Genomic DNA, 18,032 nt, shown 5'->3' with positions numbered 1-18,032 from the left:
TGTCTGTAAGAAAGAACAGCTGTGCGTCATAGGGTTGTTCCAGTGATTTTGCACTGCTGTCTTTCGGTTGTGAGATGTTCAAACATTTACCATGATAATAAACATTGAGTACTTACAATATACGCTATGCTAGCTAGTTTCATGCCAACACAAGCAAAAATCATTTGGGAAGAAGGACCCTCAACTGAGAAAATGCCCCCGAGATTGGCCTGTGGGGGATTTTCTGATATTGGAGGGCTCAGGTTGCTGTTGGTGGTGGACTGGTGGTTATGAGTTTTATAAGGGAGCAGGCTGAGCAAGTCATGAAGTGCAAGCCAGTAAGCAGGATCCTGTTTTTTTTATTCAGTTTCTTCCTCCGAGTCCCTGCCTTGACTTCTCTGGATGATGGAGTACAAGCTGTAAGAGGAAGTGAACCCTTTCCTCTACAAGGTACTTTTGGTCATGGTGTTACATCACAACAATAAAAACACTAAGACACACATGGTGATCAAGACAGCTCAGACTGCTGGACCCAGGGCTGCGGCATCCAGGGTCCTGAGCTTTCGGGACACAGGCTTCCAATATGGGTATAAGAACAGAGCACTGCTCGAGTCCTGTTATAAAGAGAAACACTGAAGAACTCTTCGCTTTGGCTGCAGTGGATCACTAGGAGGTCCTGTCCTCTGCTGGCCGGGGTAGGTTTGTGTTAGCAATGCAAGGAGCTGTGAGACTGAAGGGAAGGGAAGACTCTGCAAGTCCCAGGCTGCTGGTCAACCCAAGCAGCCTTTTCCCAAAGTAGAACTCTCTCTCTCTCAACGATAAATCATGCACTGGAAAACCAAGGTGTGGGAGAGTTTGGTTTTAGGCATTACCCGTTTGACTGACGCGTGGATTTGGGAAAGGCTGCCTTATTAGACTGGAAAATTCCCTCTGGAAATCTCGTGTGTCTCCCTGCAAGGAAGGAAGGCTGGCAGCAGCAAATGCTTCTTTTTTCCATCTGGGCTTATGGCTCCCCTATTCATCAGTGTTCCATGAGAACAACACATCTCTCAAGCCTCCCTATCTCCAGAATCAGTTACAGATTCTGTGTCCTTGCACCCCCCGGGACCCCCAGAACCCACAGAATGAATCCTTCTGGTCAGTGAACCCCACAGCACCACACACTCACAGCCTTCTTCGCTGGTAGCTTTATTTACTGGACCCTGCACCTCTGGGCTGGGGATGCTCTCGAGTTTAGGAATCCATGCTTAGGAGTAGGGTGGACTCCCTGGAACATCAGTGAGACAAGGAGTATCAAGCTGGGTTGTCAGCCCTAAGTATGTGTGCTGTTTATTACTGCTACGGGTGTATATGCGCGCGCCCTTCTTTTCATCTCCTATGCGCTGGCTTAGGGAACCGGGTCCTATCATCTGGTGATTTATACTCTAGAGGTGCAACCCGGCTCTTCCAGCCTTGCCACTCTTGGCAATAAACCCAGATTCGTTTTATAAAGTTCTGATCCAGTGTTTTGTCCCCACAGCTAAAACAGTCCAGACGCTGACCCTCCAGGCATCTTCCCCAAACCTCCCAGCCCCAGTTCACCTCTCATGAACGAATGGATTCCGGAACATCACCTAATTTTAAAACTATGATAGCAAAGAGACAGTGAGGGGGTATAGTCGCTCGCAGCCACTGTCCCTCAAACACCATTCTGGCTGTGGAAGAGGAGGGTGTGGTGAGACTTGTGCCCCCTGCCCATGTTCTCAACGGGAACTCTGTTTATCCTCCAGGTCCCTCTCTGAGCTCTCTTGAAGGCTGCTCTTTCTTTCTCTGGCATCCCGAGGCTGAACTTCAGTGAGCTATTTAATGAGCTCAGCTAGCCTTATCCGACTTTTATAAATCGACTGATAGAGCTTTATGAGAGAACAAGCCAAGATTGTGCAGAGCGCCACAAATAACAAGTTCTGTGCCACTGCTCTTGAACTGACCTTATTAAAAACTGGTTATGATTCATTTTTTAAAATAATTCTTCTGAAATCAGGGATGCTAAATACATGGGAGATTGACTTGGGCATCCTAGACTTTCGAGTTTGCCCAATTTGGTTTTATTTTCAGCCAGAAAAACTGATACATCTTAAGATCTGTTGTTTTTGCCGTAAGCCACAAACTATTTTTAGTTACTGCAGGGGACTGCTGTTTACTTGCAGAAAAGATTTGCTTTTAATCAATCAAATCTACTTTATGAGTGATAGGGTCATCTGGGAAAAACTCATATGCACACCCTTTAAGAGGTGAATAAAATTGTGAAAACTCTTAATTATTATAATAATTCTATATTTATGTAATACATAATTACATTCTGCTAGAACATATAAATTAAAAAAAAAAAATCCTTCCCTTGCCACCAGTTCGGCTTTGGTTATTTGAGTGAGAGCCCTTTCATTATGGCCTACAAGGATTTGAATTCTACTTTTTTGTGAAGAGAGACTGTTAGGCAATCCTCCCTGACTGGAGATTTTGTGAGCTGAGATCACTGTGTTCTTGGGCTTTATTCCAGAGTGACTTCATTTCTGCCTGCTGGGATTTAAGTGGGACTGTTAATGTAAGGGCCACGGTTTGTAAGCCAAGGATGTCTTTTCTTCTGACGCATGCTAAGTAGGACTGCACTGTATATTAAGACGCTCTCCAGTATTACAGAACTCTACAGGGTCAAACCTGGGGAGAATGAAAACACACACACCAGATCTGATAAAGCTTAATGAATTGGCACTGGGATGGCCTAGGTGAAGCTATGGAAAAGTTCTAAAATAACAGCTCTCCATCTCCCGTTAAATGCGTCAAAATGGATTTCAGCTGTATTTGACAGTCAACAGGAGAGGCCCGTCAGGGTGTGTTTATAAAACTGGTTTGAAAGAAATGGTAAAACTAGCTCTAGAGTTTCAAATGGGAAGCTAAGTGTTCACTGATCACAAACCTGCCCATTAGGAAGCTAGGCGTTCTTATCCAAGAGCAGCAGACATTCATGTAACCGACACTGCTGGGAACCTGAATGGGAATGCAGCTCAGAGACCTTGGGAAGAAAATTAGCGCTGAAATTATTCCCTTAGCTCGTCCCTCCAGCCTTCAGGAAGAAAAAATAAGTGTTTCAAAATTACTTTAAAAGATTATTGAGATGTGCAGGAGACGGAGTTTGCAGAAGAATGGCTGTTGCAACATTTGTTACAGTGAAAACTTGAGCCAGTCAAATTGCTCTAAAGTGGAGACTTGGATAAACAAACCATGATACATTGTCAAAATGGAATCCTATTAGAACAATGTAATGCTTTCCTTGCCTGGCTCCCCACCCCCACCCCAGATTCTATCTCCCTTCTTTCCAAAGCAGGTTGCAAAACTGGAGACTCTAAAGCTTAATGCATATAATATTGATCTGCCAAAAGAGATATGTCCACTGGCACCATAGTGGCATGGCTATTAGGGGCCAGCAGACAACTTTCTGACTGGATTTGAGACCAGCTCTACAGGAAAAAAATCATGCCTGGTCAAAAACCCATGGCTTGGAGACCAAAGGCTCTAGGGGAAGCCTACTACTGTTTTGTTAGTTGATCGTGTTGTCAAACTGACTTCTAAATATTTATGTATATACCCATAGACCAGTGGTTTTCTTGGTCTTTGATCAGAAACTTCTTTTTGCAGCAGGCAACAGTTAATACAGAGTTTCATAACTGTCCTAGTAAATTAGAATAAGTGACTGTCAAGTGCTCGGCCTTACATCTGACATCTTTCTCAACTTCACCAAGGCTTCAGCAACATCACAGAGGAGGAGAGAAGAAAGAATATACGAGCAGAGGATGATGAAGAATTGTGTGAAATGTTGTCTGCTGGACATGACATGGCTGCTGTCCTCATGAACTTAACTGCAGCTCTGGTTACTAGCATCAGACTCGCACAAGAATAAACAAAGTATTCTAATGACCCCAACTTTGGCTACTAACATGAGCTTCAAGGCAAGAAGTCTGCATAACTGAGTTGTCCTGATCTAGGTGTAGTCCCAGCTATCTTTGTCACTTCACTGTTTCAGTTGTAGCTCTGCAAGGTGGTCCATTCTGCAAGGTAGTGGAACACATTGCTAAACTGTTAATGTGCTCATTATTGAGGGAAGAGCCTCACCTTCCTGGATAATTGCCCTCATCTGGGGTGACTCAAGAAGGAAGGTTAAGGACAACCACTCAGTCTTTATACCTTCTGCCAAAGTGTGGACACAAACAGAAGACAATGATGCCAAGATTTCACCTGGCTTTTAGTCACTATCCTAGGTTCGCCTTCTGTTGCTGCATTAAAACACCAGCCACAAACTACTTGCAGAGGGAAGGATTTATTCGCTGACACTTCTAAGTGACTCCCCATCACTGAGGGAAGCCAGGGCAGGAATTCAAACAGGAACCTGGAGACAGAAACTGAAGCAGAGGCTAAGGAGGAACACTGCAACCTGGCTTGCTCTCCATAGTTTGCTTAGCCTGTTTTCTTATACAACCAAGGACCACCTGCCCAGTGGTGATTCTACCCACAGTGCTCTGGGCCCACCACTATTTTAATTAAGATTCCTATTGCTATGAAAAAAAACACCATGACCAAAAAACAAGTTGGGGGAAGAAAGATTTTATTTGGCTTACACTTTCATCATTGGAAGACGTCAGGAGAGGAACTTAAGCAGGGCAGGAACCTGGAGGCAGGAGCTGATGCAGAGGCCATGGAGGGGTGCTGCTTACTGGCTTGCTCCCCATGGCTTGCTTAGCCTGCTTTCTTATAGAACCCAGGACCAGCAGCCCAGGGATGGCACCACCCACAGTGAGTTAGGCCCTCTCCCTTCAATCAAGAAAATGCCCTACAGATATTCCCAGAGGGCATTGTAATGGGGCAATTCCTTTGTCGAGACTCCTTTCTCACTGGCATCTTTAGTTCGTCGGCAAACGTTGACCAGCATAGTTACCTTGGAGCCCAAGTTCTGTTGAGTCAAAGCAGTTTCTAAGTGTGTATCCTAGGGTTAGCCAGGTATGTCACTTACCTTTTGTGGTCACTTACACGATAACTTGCTTGGTCATGGTCACTTAAACAATAGCTTACGTAGACATAACTCTTTGTTGCCTCATCCCTTCAGTACATGAGAAAGCGTTTCCTCTATTGCTCTGTAGCACTCAGCATTCTTGCCGAGAAGTCTATAGCTGTCTTCCTCCTCCTACTCTTCATCCTCCCCCTCCTCCTTATCTCCTCCCCTTTTCCCTCTTCCTCTTCTTTTCCTTCCCTCCTACTCCCCCCTCCCCTCCCTTCCCTCCTCTTCCTTTCCTTCTTCTCCCCTCTCCTCTCCTTCACCACCTCTTTCTCCCTTCCTCCCTCCTCTTGTTCCTTCTAAGTTAACCGTGCTTTCTTTCTGGCACACTTAAGATTTCCCTTTACTCTGTATTTTGTTCTCCGTCTCCTTACAGTACTCTCGATGGTGTTTGTTCTTATTTGTCTTTGGGAATCAAGAGTGAACTTGCAATGCACACCTTTCTGTCCTTTGCTCTGAGCAGTTCTTGGCTGATGCCATTATTTTCAACGCTTTCTGTTGATTTTCTATCGTCTTCCCCATTCTTATCCAGGGCGCATATTATACGCATTGGACAAATCTTGCATATTTGAGCTTTTTTTTTTTTTCCTGTGTTGCATAAGGAGTGAACTCTTTCCTGGGACTCCTCGAACCCCCCCCCCTACTACCTCCCTTCCTCCCTTCTTCCCTCCCTCTCTGTAAATTTGGAAAATAGCTTTCTTTGTTCTAGGGCATTAGCCAGAGTCCTCTTAGAACTCCTGAAACTGCTTCTTGGCTCCAGCAGCCTTGGTGACCTTGAGCACATTGACTCAAACAGTCTTGCTCAGGGGCCTGCACTCTCCAACAGTGACAATGTCGCCCATCTGGGCATCCCTGAAACAGGGGGACAGGTGCCCAGACATGTTCTTGTGACGCTTCTCCAAGTGTTTGTATTTTCGGATGTGATGGAGATAGCCCCAGCAGATGACAACAGTCCTCTGAATCTTCATCTTCGTCATGACGAGCAGCAGGATCCGACCTCGGAGACGTTACCAGTGAAGGGGCGTTTCTTGTCTGTGCAGGTGCCCTCGATGGCCTCCTTGGGCATCTCGAAGCCTAGACCGATGTTTTTGTAGCCCCGAGAGAGTTTTTCCTTGCTGATTTCTCCCAACAAAACATGCTACTTGTTTTGAAAGACTGTAGGCTGCTTTTGGTAAGTACGCTCCAGTTGGATGTGAGCCATCTTCCCAGCAGACCGAGAGACGGAGAGGTGGGCCCACTCTCGGCTTCCTTATTCACTACCCCGTTATGAGCCTAGAAGTCATTCCATTTGTTAGCGTCATAAAAATTCCTAGGGCTACACTTTTGTTTCCCAGCATTCCAGTTGGTCATACTGCAGATTCATCTGCTTCTCCTTCCTTATGCCTGGTTTGTCCCACAGTGGCTAGTTCTTTTTTTCCCTCATAACTTTCATTCTCTTGTCTCTTTGAGCTTTTTTTTTATTTAAGCAATTTGTCACACTATATTAAAATTAATTTCCCTTTGCAGTGAATGTATGTTCTGATTTCATGTTTACTGACTGTATGTTTTAAGCTTAGGCTTCCTAATTTTGATTTGCAAGCTTATTTGAAGTGGAAATTGTTTTGTGGTTTGTCTGTGGCTTCCTTATTTTCCTTCCTCTCTGCTCTCATTGTTTCTGTTCCTCTAAATCTACTTGGCTCTGGGCTGTGGGATCCTGTTTTTTTTTTTTTTTTTTTGGAACCCAGCATTGAAAAGGCAGCTTAGGACTTGTGATAGCTAATACTGACTCAACCTGACAGGATGGAGAATCGTCTAAGAGACAAATCTTTGGGCATGACTGAGGGATTTCATGGCTTATGCTAGGCTCTGGCCAGGCCTATCTTGAACAGAATCAGGAAGGCCCATCCTACAACTAGGCAGCCCCCTTCCCTGCAACTGGGTCATAGAACGCATTTAAAAAGAGAAAGCTATGCTTCACTCCTTCTTTAAAAGGGGAACAAGAATACCCTTGGCAGGGAATAGGGAGGCAAAGATTAAAACAGAGGCAGAAAGAACACCCATTCAGAGCCTGCCCCACATGTGGCCCATACATATACAGCCACCCAATTAGACAAGATGGATGAAGCAAAGAAGTGCAGGCCGACAGGAACCGGATGTAGATCTCTCCTGAGAGACACAGCCAGAATACAGCAAATACAGAGGCGAATGCCAGCAGCAAACCACTGAACTGAGAACAGGACCCCCGTTGAAGGAATCAGAGAAAGAACTGGAAGAGCTTGAAGGGGCTCGAAACCCCATATGTACAACAATGCCAACCAACCAGAGCTTCCAGGGACTAAGCCACTACCTAAAGACTATACACGGACTGACCCTGGACTCTGACCTCATAGGTAGCAATGAATATCCTAGTAAGAGCACCAGTGGAAGGGGAAGCCCTGGGTCCTGCTAAGACTGAACCCCCAGTGAACATGATTGTTGGGGGGAGGGCGGTAATGGGGGAGGATGGGGAGGGGAACACCCATATAGAAGGGGAGGGGAGGGGTTAGGGGGATGTTGGCTAGGAAACCGGGAAAGGGAATAACAATCGAAATGTAAATAAGAAATACTCAAGTTAATAAAGAAAAAAATTTTAAAAAAAAGAGAAAGCTAGCCGAACACACACACACACACACACACACACACACACACACACACGTTCATTCATTCATTGCGTTCTGCTTCCCTCCTACCAGCTGTGACCAGATGCCTCACACCTGCTATTGTGGCTTCTCTGCCTTCTTATGCTGTACCCTAGAACTGTGACCAAAGCAATTCCTTCCTTCTTCCTTAGTTGCTTCAGTATTTTGTCACTGCAATGAAGCAAACAATGATACAGGATGCACTCGGTGACAGACACCTCAGGCTTGTATGTAAGCTGGCATGTGGCTTATGCCTTTTCCTGGCCCCGGGTGTGTTCTCACCTCTGTGAGGCCACAGATTCCCCTGAGTCATAGCTCAAGTGGTCTCTGGCTAAGGACGATGACCTGAATTCAAGTCCCTGGTTATCAGTGGAAGGAACATCCAGCCACTTGCAACTCCACTAATTCCAGGCTGATGTCTGTGGCTTTCACACTTTATCGTTTTGTAGTCTGTTGTGTCCCACCCCCCTCATTTGTAGATATAGTGAATTATTTTTTTCTTAGTATAATTTTTGTTTTATGTTTACACATTCATTGTGCATTTGGGGTTGAACATCAAAGTCACTGTGTGTGTGTGTGTGTGTGTGTGTGTGTGTGTGTGTGTGTGTTTATTTTTGCTGTGTTGAAGATTGACTGACCCCTGACCCTGTGGACCTCTCTCGAATTTCATCAGACATTCAGCAGCCGTGTTTAAAACTTTACTTGCTATGCATTGTTTTCTGCAACAAATTTGACCGTCAGTTGGTGCCTGGGCCACCGATTGCCACGCTAAAGAACTGAATGGGAATTTTTTATTGACAGAGTGAAGATGACAAGGTGCATTGAAACAGAATGGAACATAGGCTTCCATCAAAGATACATTTATTCCCACTAAAGTAAGAGCTTTGGGTCTAAACCGATTTGCAACGTCTGTGGTCTCTAACGTGCAGGAGCAGATAAACACATTCTCTAGAGATTTACGGTGGATACGAAGTCATGGGACTTGATAGTTTAAAGGAATATGGAGGATCGTGCATCTATAAGTTCCTTATTTCTGGGTCTGGAAGAGTTGCTAAGAGACATTAAAAGTCCTTTTCAAAGTTACATACTAGGCAGGATTTGCACAATTGGGTCCTCTTAGAGTTTGCATTTCTGTGCCAAAGCTGTCAATAGCATATATCAAAGGTGACAGAAGTAGAAGGTTTGATAAATGACTTCTACTCTCATGTTTAATTATTTACAAAATGGAGGCACTTCACAGAGCAAAGCACATCCAGGTTTCTTAAGCTCTCAGTTTTAATCTACTCTGTGTTTTAAAATGTTGATATGCACAGAAAGCTTCACTGGCGAGGACACTTGTCTATTTGGATAAACACAGAAGAAAAATTAAGAGCAGTTACAACACTGTATACTTAATTGCCAATGGACACAGACATTAAAATATGACTCCAATTGACTAAGCAGAAGAGTAATTTATCACAGGAACTTTGTGTACCTCATAAACTTGTTGAGAAGGCTAGAAACCCACACTTGAGAGTGTTTCAAAAATGTACTATGATGGTTTGTATTTGCTTGACCTTCAGATGAAGATGTAGAACTCTCAGTTCTGCCTGCACTATGCCTGCCTGCATGTTGCCCTGCTCCCACCTTGATGATAATGGACTGAACCTCTGAACCTGTAAGCCAGCCCAATTAAATGTTGTCCTTTATAAGACTTGCCTTGGTCATGGTATCTGTTCACAGCAGTAAACCCTAACGAAGACCACTGATCTACCACTACCCTTGGCCAACACTTTAGCCCTAGCCTACAAAGGTACATCACTACCACTGAAGGCACCCGGCACTAGAGTAAACTAGGAACTCACAGAGATCTGCCTTTACTGAAATTGAAACTCCAGCCGTCACATGACCACCCTTGCGGCTGTCGGTAATACCTCGGAGTCCCAGAGTGATCTCTGCTGGGCCTGAAAGCTAGTCACCTCCCTCACCACTCTCAGCTGCATGAGAATTCTCCTGTGCACAGCTTGCTCCTTCAAGCAAGATGGCTGTTTGGCCACCTGTAATCAGTAGGATCTGGTTCACATCCTAACGTGCTAACTGCAAGTGAGGGGACGTCGTCTTTGGTCTTGAAGAGACCGAGTTCAGGTGTACCAGTCAGTGAACAAGTTTGCCAGTGTTTATTATATTTAAAGCCATAGTTGTTGAAGAGACAAAGTAATTGAGGCAATTCTGGTGTTGCATTTAGGGTTCGATGGTCTCTTGCACCATTCACCCCTCTAAGCTCATCCCTTGCCATCTCCACCCTGCACAGTGCCCCATAGACTGTGTGTAAGGGAATCCTTGGGCTCTGCCTTTGGGTGGGTTTGGCCAGTGGGGAGGACTGACTGTTGGGATGACTGAAACTGAGGTCTGAGCATGTCCATCCCCCAATCCCTACCTGGATGAAATGCAAGATGTTTTCCGAGAGCCCTGCAGGGTGATCCTTTCCTACGGCAGGAGTCCTGGCAACCACTCCACCCTCCCTCTTGCCCTTCAGGTCTGGTGGTTCCCAGTAAGGATCTTTGGACCACTTTCCTCTCTTGTGATGTAATCTTTTAAAACTCTTCTCAGTGACCCCATTCCCATGGACTGCCAAGCCTCGCTCGGTCCCTGGAGGGTGCATCCATCCTTCCATGCTATGCACTTGTCTAACTTTCTAATCTCACCTATCAAAGTGCTAAGACACACTGTTTCCTTCTGAAACACGAGCCTCTGATGAAACGAATAAGACGAAGAAAACACGCCTTAAATGTGGCTGTAAGAGTAGTCTGTCGTCAAGGTTTTAACATTTAATTTTGAAATAGCGCTAACAAATTTCTTCTCAGTCCTCAACATGTATCAGGAAAATGTACCAAAAAAAAAAAAAAAAAATCCCGAATTTGGAGTTTGGAGGACCAAGGAAAACGAAGACTCTCTCTCTCTCTCTCTCTCTCTCTCTCTCTCTCTCTCTCTCTCTCTCTCTCCCTCTCTCTCTCTGTCTCTACCTTTCTGTCTCTGTCTCTGTCTCTCTGTATCTGTCTCTGTCTCTCTCTCTGTCTCTGTCTCTGTCTCTGTCTCTGTCTCTCTCTCTCTCTCTCTCTCTCTCTCTCTCTCTCTCTCTGTGTGTATGTGTGTGTGTGTGTGTGTGTGTGTGTGTGTGTGTGTGTGTGTGTGCGTCGCCACCCCCTTTCTCTGATACTGGCTAGTTCTGAGGTAAGCCCAGATGTTGAGGAAGATGGATTCACAGACACAACACGAAATGATAGCTATTTATCCTGTCTGTCCACATAGATGAATAGACATACTGCCTCTGTTTGCCACAGATAACAATGTTACTGCTTTGGGTGGATTTTTTTTTTTTTTTGACACAGAGGAAAATGGCCTGTATCTGAATCTTCATAAAACTCTGACTAGCTTCTTGCTTAATGGCTGCTTCCTCTAGTTCCTTTGATTGATGGACAATTTCCTCTTACATTCTAACACATGTCTTAACCACTCCTGCCATGTGTAACATAAAATACTCTGTGCGTGAAATTCTTACTAATATAATCCAGCAATGAATCAAAGGAAATTTCTATGGAATTCTGCTCTCCACCCCAAACCTTCCCCCACCCCGAAATTTCATAATAAAGTAACAGTAACTAAAAACAACCCCCAGTAGAGGTTTGGTGTGCCCCTACTTGTCCTTTTGGAGTTGAATAATGAGTTTACAAAGCTTCAGATTGACAGGTATAGGAAGATTGACAGGTATAGGAAGATTGACAGGTACAGGAAGATTGACAGGTATAGGAAGATTGACAGGTATAGGAAGATTGACAGGTACAGGAAGATTGACAGATACAGGAAGATTGACGAGTACAGAAAGGCACTGCTTTTGTCTTAAAAATCACGTCATTTTTTATGTTTACTAAATGCCAGTGGTTTGCTTCTGTTCCTCTCAGAAATGTGGTGTGTGCTGGCTGTTCTCAAACAGCTTCGATTTAAATGTGGACATGGTGAAAATTATTTAAATTTCATTAAATGCTACTCTGCATAGCATTCCATGATAGATGTTTAGGGACGCGGACTGTGTTCCTGCATGCTACAAGCTCTAATGTTTCTGGCTGGCTCACTGGCTTGAAACAGTGCTTCCTGTAGATGACTGGGCTTGGTAAACTATGCTCATATCTCTTGTCTCAAGCCTTATCTTAAAAAACAATTAATTAATTTTATTTTTTATGTATATTGGTGTTTTGCTGTCAGGTGTGTCTGTAGGAGAATGTTGGGTCCCTCAAGAGTTATAGACAGTTGTGAGCTGCCATATTGGTGCTGGGAATTGAACCCGGGTCCTCTGGAAGAGCAGCCAGTGCTCTTAAGTGCATCTCTCCAGCACCCCAAGCCTTATCTTAATACAGTTTGAAATCTTTCTCCATTTGTAGTACCTACATCATAAGCAATTTCTAGGACTTTCACTGTAATGACCTAACAATTTTTTACAACTTGTATTTAAAACAACTTTCATTTTTTGAACCTGCAAATAAGATTCGTACTCCTATTCAGTTATTCTAGTTGTGGCCCATAGGTCTAATGAATTTGGCCTCTGGTTCTGTTATTTGGTTATTAGCCGCTGTCGAATATGATTGTTGGAAGTTTCACCCTGAGTAGGCCTTGATCATATAAAAGTTTAGTGTCCTTGGAAGTTGGTGATATGTTGCTGTCTGTCTTAATTCATGCCATCAGTCATGTCTCAGAGCTGGAAGATGGCTTAGTCGGGAAAGTACATGTTATGCAGGCATGAGGACCTAGTTCTGGTAGTTAGAACACACAAGAAGCTAGACATGGTAGTGTGCCCCCTGGCTCCCTCTGCTGATCAGGCAGAGACAGGAGGATGCCTGACTAGCCATTTTCTAGCTGCTGTGCTCCAGGTTCAGTGAGAGCCTCAAAATTTACAGTTAACAACAACATCATCAACAACAACAACAACAACAACGGCAACAATGTGGAGAATGGCGATAAAGACACTCGACATTGGGGTTGGGGATTTAGCTCAGTGGTAGAGCGCTTGCCTATGGCAAGTTTAAGTCCCTGGGTTGGGTCCCCAGCTCGAAAAAAAAAAAAAAAAAAAAAAAAAAAAAGACACTCGACATCAACTTCTGACCTCCACCGGCACCCATAAGCACAGCCCCTACACGAGCATGTACGCACACAGAGACACACGAGTAAATAGGTATCTGGGCAGTGGTTGCTCCCTTTCTTATGGGTGAGACCATAGATGTTCAGGGCAATGAACTAACGTACTAGCCAGTGAAGATCTGGGGGAAGGGATGGGTCTTCAGATTAGTGCTAAGGTACACTCTCTTTCTTTAAACAAGATAACAATATAACAAACACTGTCACCAAAATAATAATAATAATAATGATAATAATAATAATAAAACAAAAACCAAAAACAAATGAAAACCCCATCCACATATTTAATGGAGATGTTTTGTTCATTTTTCATTTTACAGGTATATGTTAAGGTCATTAATGCCGTGTGAAATGACATGTTTGGAAACAGTTCATTCTGTGGGATATCATATTGTATTTATTCTGAAGTTTGCCCTTTTCGGAAGAGGGTGTGTTTTAGAGTTCTTCCTCTGTCAGGATGTACCTGTATCATTCTTCCCTCTACCTAGCGCACGGTGTTCTGTTTTCAGAGTGTGTATGTGGACTGTGCCTGACATATGATGGCTCAGTTCATAGTTCCCCGATTAGGATGGTGTGAATATTCTGGGAATTTAGTAAATCCATGTGTCAGTCACTCTTCTCATCTCTATGACCAGACTCCTGGTAAGAAGGAGCTGAAGCCCAGAGTGCTATACTCTGACTCGTGGTTTGGCAGTGTAGTCTGTTATCTCAGGGAAGGCATGGTGGGGATGCCTTGTGCCTGGGGCAGCAGGGATGGCTTGGGGGCTGCTTTCTCACAACTTAATGGACCAGAACATGGGAGTCAGGGCAGGATTACAGCCGGGCTGTAAATCTCAACATTCTCCTTGGGCAGATCTACTTCCTCCAGCTAAGCCCCACCTCCTAAATATTCTATGAGTTAAAATCACCCAAAATAGAACCACCAGAAGGGAGCTCTTAAACCTGTGTGTGTGTGTGTGTGTGTGTGTGTATGACATTTAAACCCATATTTTTAGTTTTGACCTTTCCTCAGCTGTAGTCAGTGTGAGTCAGTACTGTGTCTCCTGATTCCAGATGAGCTTCAGCTCCCAATCAGGTAACTGTCAGAAAGACAAGCAGGCCACACTCCACGGTGCACTGTCACCATAATGGGTATTTAGCTATAGTAAGTGTATTTGTGACATGACACGGTATCTTCAACTTATGGTTGGTTTATAAGCATGTGACCCCAAGTGAAATTAAAAGAGAAACTGTAACAGATTCAACTTTCTATGGGTAGAAAAAAAAGTTGCTTTTTAAATATTTGTTACTAACAAAGTGTTGTAATGAAAATCCTGTTCTGGAATCTTTGGATACACGTGAGGCATTTGCCTAGGCTGGGTCCCTGGCAATGAAAAGACTCTTTGAAAAATATATTCACTTTTTAAAAAAATAATTATTATTAAAACTCTCTTTCAAAAGGCCATAGCAATGTGCCCGAGGACAACATTTCCCCGTACCCTCAGGAGTATCAGTAGCCCTAATTGGAGTTTCTACTAATTTGAACGACTGAGTTACTAATGAAGCCCAGCCTCATGTATTTCCTAGTGACAAGTCAGCTTATTCTTTTGTCAATCTGTGTGTCTGGGCGTATACATGCATGTAATCCACACGGGTACTGAAGCCTGCTGACGTCAGAAGAGGGCATCGGAGGCCCTGGAAGTAGATTGCCGATTTGCGAGCCACCAAGTGGATGCTGGGAATGGAACCGGGGGTTTCCTGGAAGAGCAACCAGTGCTCTTGTTTTTGTTGCTCTTGTTTTTGTTGAGCCCTTCCCACAGCACATTTTACCCACTCCCTACCCTTCTGAAACAGTCTCGAGCTGTGCATAGCTCTAGGACCATTGCCCTGTGATGAACAGGGATCTGCTGACAAAGGGTTGACTAAAGTTATTTCTATCAGATGTCCCTAGCCAACTGAGTGATGCCTCTCTATCTTGTTTAAACGGTTATCAGAAGCGTCTTTGTGAAACACTGCGCTGATACAAATAAAGGATGCATTACCGCTAGTGTTTCCACAGTCCATGCATCTTCTAGGCTTACTAGCAAATGAACCGACGGTAATGTAACTTGGTGGTCAGCTTCTAATAAACGCCTTCCAGAACCCTGCAGAAAGTGATGCTAAGCTCATGCTATGAATTCCAAAACCCATTTTCTTAAAAAAAAAAAAAAAAATCAATCTGTATTCTTGCATGGCTCTGATTCCTGGCACCCGCCCCAGTTTCAATTTCTCTGAGAGAGGAGGCCGTGGTTCTGAGGCCTGTAATCTTTCATCCAGTCTGTACCGACTTTGCTCCGACTCCCTCCTCACTTCAATTTACTCCCTGTGCTTTGTGAGTTACTCTGCCCAGCTTGAGGATCACGTTCCTTTCTGGAGAAGAAAGAGGCGATTGAATGGCTCTGAGTTCTCTGTTACCAGTTAACAGGATCGCCTCTGAGCTTCGGGCTTAGCCTCCTCTTCTCATCCACGCCTCAAGCTGTGTGAGTGTTTTCAAAGCTCCTTCTGGGGTCCTCACTTGTATTTTGACTTCTGCATTCTGTCATGTTCTTTATGGGATTTGAGGTACTGATTCCCCCCCCCTTGGGCTGTGTTCATTCCCTTATTATTTGGGTGTGTCATTTCATCAGAAGACATCGCAGAGCATCAGTTTGGCTTCTGCGTAGACTGTTATGGACAAAGTTTACTCTTTCAGCTTCACAATTGAAAAAAAAATAAATTTATTTTCGCTGTCTCTGGACTTTGAGTCATATTTGTATTTTAGTAAATCTATTTCCTGAAGGCTTCAAGCAGACATCTGATTTCGTTCAACTCCCTCTCCCTCTCCTTCTCCCTCTCTCCCTCCCCTCCCCCTCCCCTCCCCCTCCCTCTCCCTCTCTTTCTCTGCTATTGTAAAATCTGGTATGACACAACCAATTTAATCTTCAAGGAGGCATTTGATTTCACGGGTTTGCTGTGCAAATTTCTATCATGTAAATGTTGCTAACATGTCCTGCTGATTAAAACTGGGTGTGGAGTAAAATTTTCTATAGTTTTTAAAATTAAAATGTGTGTGTGTGTGTGTGTGTGTGTGTGTGTGTTGAGCTTGCACAAAATATGTTTGAGTGGGCACAAATGCTACAGCATATGTGAAGATTAGAGAACAATTTTGTGGAATGTGTTCTCCCCACCTACTGCTCCTCAGGGGACTGTACTCGGGTTGCCAAGGCTCGCTATTATTCCTTGAACCTTTTGAGAAATGAAATCATCAGGAAGGCAAGTCCAGAATGTATTAAACTCAAAGACCGTGGTGGAGATTTAGAGCAGATGTCCAAAGAGTTGAAGTGAGACATCAATATTCCATATTTCCTCTGCGACATTTTTATCACGTGCCTTACAAAGGCCTCTCCAGGCGGCTCTGTTTAGACTCACATTCCTAGCGTGCTCCCCCAAATACCAGCACTCCCTCGCTCCTGTGTAATTCTCCCCACATGCTGGAGGCCTGCATTCCATAGTTTAGTTTTGACACATGGTGGTACTATATACCCATTTTTTTCATCAGATCTGTCTTATATTATAAGATACATACCACCGAACTGATGAAACCAATTCCATTCTTTTATTTACAAAAGTCATATTTATCTGTCTGGTCGATGCTGCAGGGCACAACCTATTTCTTTAAAGGGATTTTTATAAACTTGAGATCCCTTGAGTTCCCTTGAGTGCCACCGAGGCTGTCCTATAGCTGCAGTCCCTTTGGAGATGGTCACAGATAGAGAGAGTCTCCTCAGCCCCCAAAGGTAGTCCTCATCTGTTAGTTGACTGGTGGATGTGACAGTTTAGGCTAGGTGGCCCGTGTGCCACAGTTCAGGATAGCTCAGCAGAGTCGTCTCCTCAACTGCCTGCAAACTTTATTCCCCCTCTGCTCAATCCTGCCTCTTCCTTTCCTCCTCTAAGGATCTCCATCCCAAGACAGCGGCCTAACAAATTTACTGCATGCAAATCTCTGTCTTGGATCTTCATAAAAGACCCAGCCTGGAACAATCCAATTGTTTGAAACAAACAAACAAACAAACAAACAAACAAACAAATGAACAACTCAAATCTGGGTTATATCTTGCATGCCAAAGTATAAATAATCAAGACATGTAAATTACTGCCAACCCAGCTCTCTGCTACTTTCTTAAAGTAACTACACTCCTCTTTCTCCCTGTGTGAATCTTCCTTCTATGCCTCTTATGTTAGCTCCCGCTTAGAGTTTTAGGAATTTCTTCTTGACTCCTGTCCCTCCTCCAGACTTCGTGCAAAGCCCTATCATTACTTCCAAAGCATTCCCTCCCACCCCTCCCCACCCCCTACTACTTTCCCTAACATGTAGGGAATTCTTTGCTTTGTTAGGAATCTGTTATTTTTGGCTTTAGAAGTCAAAGTTGGGAAGAAAAAGAGAGTAGCCACATCTTCTGAGCCCCCTTCTCATGTCAGCAATCTCCACAACGTTTAACGGGAGGAGACAAGAGCACTGGTGTGATTTGCCCACCTGTAATGGTTCCTGACCAGCGGTTCAGAGATCACTGTCTGAGGGGATTCCAGGAGAGTCACTTCCTCTCAGGGGTGACTCAGGAGGCTCAGTCGTTGGACTGGTTCTTCAGGAAAGGGTGGCCATGAGCGCTGTGTGTCAGTTTGGGCCTTCTAGGAACAAGACAGGAAATACTTAGAGATCAAGAGTCAGGGTCTGTGGGAGCCGTATTGGATTTGGGCCTGGTTGCTTTGTCACTGTCTGGCCTTAGTCTTAGATTGTAGAATCAAAAGCCTCTCCCTGTTATTTACAGCACAAGAAGTTTACATTCATGGAATGTTGTCAGCAGGTACAAGACCCTTCTGGGTCTCCAGCAAGGTTTGACCCCTGCTGAGCCCTGCCTTTGCATGTGGAAGCCTTTTGTCCCCAACTGGGAGCAGTCTGGCCTGGTACTTCTCACCTGAGTCAAAGAATTAGGTTGGCCTTCCTGGTTATTTTCCTAATTTATTCAGGCCACATAGTTGGTCCTTTGTACCGAAGTCTCAGCCAGGGTTCCCCACTGTGTTTGGCAGATACCTGCTAAGTGCTGTACCTTGGATATATAGTTGGTCAATAAAGAAACCAGAAGCTCTCTTCC

The 18,032-nt window shown here is 44.3% G+C and overlaps 1 pseudogene; it reads right to left on the bottom strand.

Annotated features, from left to right (window-relative positions):
- Nucleotides 1–5,790: 5,790 nt before the first annotated feature.
- LOC116897876 lies at nt 5,791–6,278 on the bottom strand (annotated as a pseudogene).
- Nucleotides 6,279–18,032: the final 11,754 nt, after the last annotated feature.

The sequence above is a fragment of the Rattus rattus genome, chromosome 4, assembly GCF_011064425.1.
Source record: "Rattus rattus isolate New Zealand chromosome 4, Rrattus_CSIRO_v1, whole genome shotgun sequence".
Classification (NCBI taxonomy): Eukaryota; Metazoa; Chordata; class Mammalia; order Rodentia; family Muridae; genus Rattus; species Rattus rattus.
The sequence above is the reverse complement of the archived record's forward strand: the minus strand, read 5'-3'. Positions and strand labels throughout refer to the sequence as shown.